This window comes from Prionailurus bengalensis, chromosome A1 (genome assembly GCF_016509475.1).
Source record: "Prionailurus bengalensis isolate Pbe53 chromosome A1, Fcat_Pben_1.1_paternal_pri, whole genome shotgun sequence".
Lineage (NCBI taxonomy): Eukaryota > Metazoa > Chordata > Mammalia > Carnivora > Felidae > Prionailurus > Prionailurus bengalensis.
In genome coordinates this window covers 50,662,194-50,669,363 of record NC_057343.1, presented here as the reverse complement: position 1 = coordinate 50,669,363, position 7,170 = coordinate 50,662,194, and the positions used below count along the sequence as shown (strand labels likewise).

The following is a 7,170-nucleotide window of genomic DNA, read 5'->3' as shown; positions in this document are numbered from 1 at the left end:
AGAAATACTCAGAAGACACGTGAAAAATACTGCTAAAAACTTTTAATTCCTGGTCAGTTTAGAGATTTGAGAAGAAAGACATAGATGATAAATGTATCCTATGAGTCAAATGGTCTTGTATTCCAAACCTGGATCCATCATTTATAAATGATATGACCTCAGGAAAAGTGTCCTTATTTCTTTTTGCACTTCAGTTCTGTCACCTATAAAAAGTGGAAAGTATTGTGCTCACTTCAGCAACAGATATACTAAAATTGGAACAATCCAGGGAAGATTAGCAAGGTCCCTGCACAAGGATGACACACAAATTTATGAACCATTCCATATTTTTTTTAAGTGGCAAATGTACTACTGCATAAGGTATGATCTTTAAATGAGGTAACACCTCTTTTAACACTACTTAATTTAGAATTAGGCTCACAGTAAGCATTTGATAAATGTTAACTCTTATGTACTAGCAAATAAATATATGTAATATATATTACTGTGCATATAATATATAGCATGCATATATATAGTGCATATGATTTAAATATATAATTCAGTTCTGTAAGTGAATAGGTACCCTTCAATTAATTTACAAAAGGCAGTTTGCCTGGACATGATGATCAGCTACTCTAATCCAGCAAGTATATCTTTCTTTAGAAAAGTCAATCTATAGGGAATATAGCCAATAATAATATAACTTTGTAAGGTGACAGGTGGTAACTATACTTTTTGTGGTGAGAATTTTGTAATATACATAAATGTCAAATCACTATGTTGAACACCTGAAACTAATACTGTATGTCAACTGTACTGTAATTTAATAAAATCAGGGGCACCTGGGTGGCTCAGTTGGTTGAGCATCCGACTTGATTGTGGCTCAGGTCACCATCTCACCAAACATGAGATGGAGCCCACATCGGGCTCTGTGTTGACAAGCATGAAGCCCGCTTGGGATTTTGTCTCTCTCTCTCTCTCTCTCTCTCTCTCTCTCTCTCTCTCTCTCTCTCTTTCTCTCCCTCCCTCCCCTGCTCAGCTCTCTATCAAAATAAATAAACTTTTGTAAAAAAGTATCAATCTTATCATTATTTGTCAAAGAAATAGATAAAATCCTGTGCTTATTTGTCTCAGAAAGAGCTAAGTTAGAACCCTGAATCAACCACTTAATATATGTGACTTTGGGTGTAATGTTTTTTCTCCCTGTGTCCACAGGGAAAATTAGGATAATAAAAGAGTATTTATCTCATATACATTTTTTAAGAGATAATATATACACCGTGCTTAACTCAGAGCTTGGCATTTATCTAAAACTCGCTATCAGTTACTATTACTGATTGTTATTAGTTTAAAAAGGTCTGTGTGTACCAATTTATTAGGTTGGTGACATAGGTGTTTCTTTAGTTGCAGCTCTCTTAGCTGAGATCAACAGTCCATGTATATAAGTGGAATTGGTGGACTCTAGTCAACTAAAACACATTACCAATGTCTAGGGGCCAATAGGAAGAAAGTAAGTTATTTTCAAAATGTTCTGCCGCAATGACATATGTTTTATAAGTGAGACAAAAGGATACAGGTTGTTGTATAACACATGCCAGCATTCCTCACTTCCCTTTGTAGCAGAGTAACTAGTAAAACTCTTTCAAAAGCAATAATTATTGAGCAGGTACTTTGTAAGTATAGTGCTAATCACTGGAGACAAAAGATTAAGAAATAGATATCACCTGTTCCCTTATGGGGTTATAATCTAATAAGGACGGTAAGCACTTAAAAAGTATCTCACAACTAAATATATAATTATAAATTGTGTAGGTGCTGTAAAGAAGAAGTAAAATTTGTAGCTGGAGAGAGGGAAACAGAATCTGAAGCAAGCTCCAGGCTCTGAGCTGTCAGTACAGAGCCCAAGGCGGGGCTTGAACGCATGATCCGTGAGATCATGACCTGAGCTGAAGTCGGACGCTTAACGGAGGAAGCCACCCAGGCGCCCCGGGAAAGGTGTTTAAAATACAGTTTGGGGGCACCTGGGTGGCTCAGTCAGTTAAGCATCCGACTTTGGCTCAGGTCATGATCTCGGAGCTGGTGGGTTGGAGCCCCGCGTCAGGCTCTGTGCTGACAGCTCAGAGCCTATGTCTCCTTCTCTCTCTGCCCCTCCCCCACTCATGCTCTGTCTCTCTCTCTCTCTCTCTCTCAAAAATAAATACACATTAAAAATATTCTAGAGAAATAAATTACAGTTTGAAAGGCAAAGACAAAAAATAAATTTAAAATTTCTAATTACTAGGTAAAATGATTGTTACATGAAAAGAAAAACCATAAAGCAGAGAGTTTCCATGCAAAGTCAGAATTCCTTCTAATCCTGTATTTCTGTGATTCCATGAACAGCAAGAGAATTAAAAAAAAATTTTTACTATAGTTGACACACAATGATGTTACATTATTTTCATAGTGATTCGACATCTCTACACGTTATGCTAGGATCACCACAAGTGTAGCTACCATCTGTCACCACACAATAATACCGCGATACCATTGACTATATTCTCTACACGGAAAGAGAATTTTAATTGGCAGTTAACTCTTTAGTAATTAGACCCGGATGATTATAGCTGAATATTCAAAATCCCAGGCTAAAATTTCTATCTCAATTTTAAAGCCAAAGAAGTACACATGAACAGAAAGATATTATTGAAACTTGATGGCATGAGATTCATGATGTGCAACAGTGAAAGGGCACAGCTTATCAAAAAGAAACAGATGCAATAGAAAAAGGAAGGCACTCTGCACTGTATGGGGATTCAAAGTTGAGAGTAGACATATGGTAGGAAAAAATTTATGTGTCAAAAAGAAAACCAAATGTGAGAGTAACAAGAATCCTTGAAACTTATAGACCAGAGAGAGAATATAGATGACATTTTCCTTAAATAAATAAAATACTTGGAGAGTCAAGCTGTAGTAGTGAAGAACTCCAATTATCCTTACAACTCTTAGAGGGCTTAACTAATCAACAGAGTATAAAATATGTTTTCTTGCCTTGATACCAATTTAGTTCTTCAGATGGGAAAAGAAGCAACTTGAGAATCTATTACTCTGAGTCTAATTTTGACCACCAGAGAAGTGATTTGTTATGTAATGTATTCCAAATTTTGGGAGAGGCCATTTTGCTTCAGGGATTTTAATAATGAAGGAATAAAAAAAATATTCACAACATATTCCTTGGAAGAGCACTAACTTTTGGATGTGAACCTTTATGCCATGTAACTCATTACTCTTGGAAGGCTCTTAAAATAATAAAATGTCATCTAGGCCCACTACTATATTCTCATGATGAAGCTGTTTATTCATCCAGGTAAGATGTAGGTCTCATTGATCAGGTACTTTCCATTTAACTGAACTCTAAATGGGTGATGAGTGTGGAGAGCTTCAATTGTTGGCCTCTAAATACCTATGTTAGCCAAGACTTTACTGAAAACGATGGTTCTCAAACGTTAAGATATATTAGAATCAACTGGAAGACTTTTTAAAACACAGTGCTCTATGCTCCATCTCCAGAGTTTTTGTTTTAGAAGGTCTGAAAATTTGCATCACTAACTAGTTCCCAGACACTGATGCTACCAGTCTTCTGACCACTTTGGGAACCTCCTATCTAACAGAAGAAACAATATCATGTTGAAACGTCTGTAATCAAAACCTTCTCTTAAGGCAGGTGAAATCAGTGGCTCAATTCTCCTCTTTCTGCCAGAAAAGGAGCCACTCCCCAGTTTCTCAATCCTGTCTACACAATAGTAACCCTCCCTGGGAAGTTTTTAAAAAATATTTCTGTCCAGGCTTCCTCTACCTCTGGCTCTGATTAAATGAATCTGCACTTCCAACCCGATCATCCCACCCAGTTAAGTTTCCAGGTGATTCTATTCTGCAATCAGTGTTGAGAATCACTGACCTTCATGTTGACAGGTCTTGAGCATTTAGCTCCTCAACCTGATCCTGTTGGCACCACCAGTTAACAGCTGTCATCTAAGCAACTTACCCTCAAACCTTGAGTTAATTAGGCATCATGCATTAGTGAGGAGCTAAACACAAAAAGGGTTACCACCATCTAGAAACCTTAATTTTGAGTTGACGGGTCAAATACTAAACATTTTTACTACCATGGGCAACAACAAACAAGCATGTCTTGAATAGTTACAACATACTAGGGGAAAACAACCCTTCATGTTCATTCCGCAAGTAAAGAGGGAGCCTTGGTTCTCACACACAGGAACTTAAGTTGTTAGCTTCCTATCAGCATTTTCAGAGACGATAATCTTACCTATTGCCCTGGAAAATCCCTTTGCAAAAGTCAAGGCTGGGGGGAGGATAAAATTGTTGTAATGGACGGTACACAGGAGCTGCTCAAATGTGACTCACTTAAAGCCTGATAATTTTATGCAAGTGAAATTTTCAGAAACGTAAGCTCTTCTTTCAAATAACAATATTTCCCTTTGTTTTAAAATCAGTGACTGTCAATTCTACCTATATTCTTTGTATTCAATACCTAATGCTTTTTTTTTTTTTTACCTCTGAAACCAATGACTGAATTGCTGCACATAAAAAAGAATGGGAAGTGAATTTTAATTCTACATTGTTCATTTGAGTTTCATTCCTTATTTATATGTCCTAAAAAACCACTCCCCAAATCAATGGACTAGCATATATAGACACATGTTCATTATATTATTTTTTTTCTCAGGACTGTGTTCAGGAACAAACTGATAGATATTGATAGAAGTTACGGATATTGCTCATATATTATCTATCTTCTAAGCAATGAAAAAAGATTATCTACAAAGTTACGGATATTGCTCATATATTATCTATCTTCTAAGCAATGAAAAAAGATTATCTACATGAAAAAGATTATCTACATGATAGCTGTATACGTTATCAATGATCATTTCATCTGCATGCAAGTGAAATATTTAACCATTATCATTATAAGAATATCATACAGTTTACTAAAACAACTGATCATATTTGCCTCTAGATTAAAGAAAACATATTACTTTATATTTGCAAAGGTAAGTAGGCATTTTCATAACTACCATGACAAATATTTAAATATATGTAACTAAATTTTCAACCACAAGTTCTCAATGTTTATTGCTTCTGAACATATTTTCCTCAATTCAATAACTTTTCTAATAACAAATAATTTGTGCAAGAGATTTAGTGTGCTTACTAAACACTAAAGTTCAGTACATGCAACACAGAGAATCTAGAAGTGCTAAGGAAAGAGTGAAGAAAGATCACCTCAGAAACTCAGAAATTTACTTACAGAATTCAACCCTAGAGTACTTGGTAAGTGTTATGTTTCTTTCTAAAAGCAATGGAGAATTCATCACTTAACTCTGAGCAATAACCAAAGAAATGCATTTTTGAAGACTGACTAAAATGTGAACCTTAAATGGACAAGAGAACTTTAACGAGGTCTTGTGCAATTTGTGGCAGCAGCAAAACAAAAATAGGTAAGCTACATACTTGTGCATTCATCTCTCAAAAGAGAGAAGAACCTGCACTTTGCATAAATAGCTAACCAAAACATTAAGTATGCACAAGTGCACTCTAATTTGGGAGATTCCATTCGTTTCTTTAAGAACTGCATTGGACAGACAGCTTCTTTAGATGTGTGTATATTATGTTCTTGAGATAGCAAAGAGAGATGCTGGTTTTTTACTTTCAAGAATTATTTTTCAGTTTTCTTGTTGTCAAAATTACTTATGAGTTTCCAGAAGCGGCATTAAATTTAGATAGTCTGGGCCCTAATAATAAAAGCATGAGATGAAACGTACCTACCTCTTCAACGTTAGCTCAAGCCCAGCAGAATCAGCAGCGCCAAGCACTCTGGAGTTGAATTAAAGAAAGATGTTATTTAATAAAAGATAGAAAGAAGTGATATATACATCTTTTCAAGTGTAAGGAGAAGATGGCATAGTGAATACTGTTTCTACAGCTTAGTGATCCACAGACGCCAAGACAGACAGCAAGTATGAGTGCGAGTAGGGACAGGGTAGGGTGACAGATGGCAGTTGTAAACGTCTTCACCTTGTACAATTCTTATAGCATATGATCAGTAAAATTTTGCTGAATGAATAAAGGCCATATGTATGGTATTATGATCTCAACTTTTTAAAGAAACTGAAAACAGGAAATAAGACTCTGCAGAAACTAAACATAACATTTAAACATGAACATTACAAAACAAAAACGTAAGTAATTTTAACAACGAGATACACAGAACACAGAATTGCCGATGTTTATAATACCCATTGCTCTCACAATCAAACTGTGTTTGTTAAAGTAGAGAAAGATATACTTCCTGACTTATTTCTTCAACAGGGAGTATTCCCTGCACTCTGCCTCACTCTCTAATTCCTGACCTTCTATAAGCTAATCATTTAAATAAATACATTAGATCCTACTACTTTCCTACTTACGTTTTCCAACAGTTTCCGACTGTACTTCACAAAACAAACAAACCCTATGTCATGAACTACAAACCCCGGCATCAATTGGCCTCTCTCTACTCAAACTTCCCACCTCCAACTCATCTTCCCCTCTTTTCATGTCCCATTGCATTAGGACCTTCTTCTCAGTTCCAGAAATACACCAAGCTGTTCCCCACATCAAGGCCTCCAGGAGCACAGCTCACTCTCTTGGAATATCACACTACTTGTTCCTTGCCTGGGTCACTAGTCATTTCTCAGTCTATGAGGAGACTTTCTCCCATAATCGTGAGGGTAATAGGTCCCCCGGTGTTATTTTCTCTCATTGCTTGCTGCTGTTTCCCTGCATAGTACTTATCACAGGTGATAATCATGGAAGTTAAGTATTGATATGATCATCACCAGCTTCCTCCTTTCCAGTGGGAACTCCATGAGGGTGGAAACTGTTTCTTTGTAGCCATCACCTGGCAGAAAGCCTGACATACAGCAGGTGCACGGTGCTTCTGAGATGAGTTTATAACTTAAAATAGTGCCAGGATTCTATTTAAATTGCCTAGAAAAACCTCAGTCTTGTAGGTGAAATGGCAATTTAATGACAAAGAAAAATTCAATTCCACCTAATTGTCCATGAAAAGGCAAAGGTGACTCCAAAGAACTAACAAAAATACGGAATTGGAATAGTAAGAAGGAATCTATACTGTGTCTATTA

The 7,170-nt window shown here is 36.3% G+C and overlaps 1 non-coding gene across 1 annotated transcript; it reads left to right on the top strand.

Moving 5' to 3' along the window:
- Positions 1-222: 222 nt before the first annotated feature.
- LOC122496329 lies at positions 223-331 on the top strand. Its single transcript, XR_006300770.1, has one exon. It is a non-coding gene; the product is annotated as a U6 spliceosomal RNA (small nuclear RNA).
- The last annotated feature ends 6,839 nt before the right edge of the window (positions 332-7,170 follow it).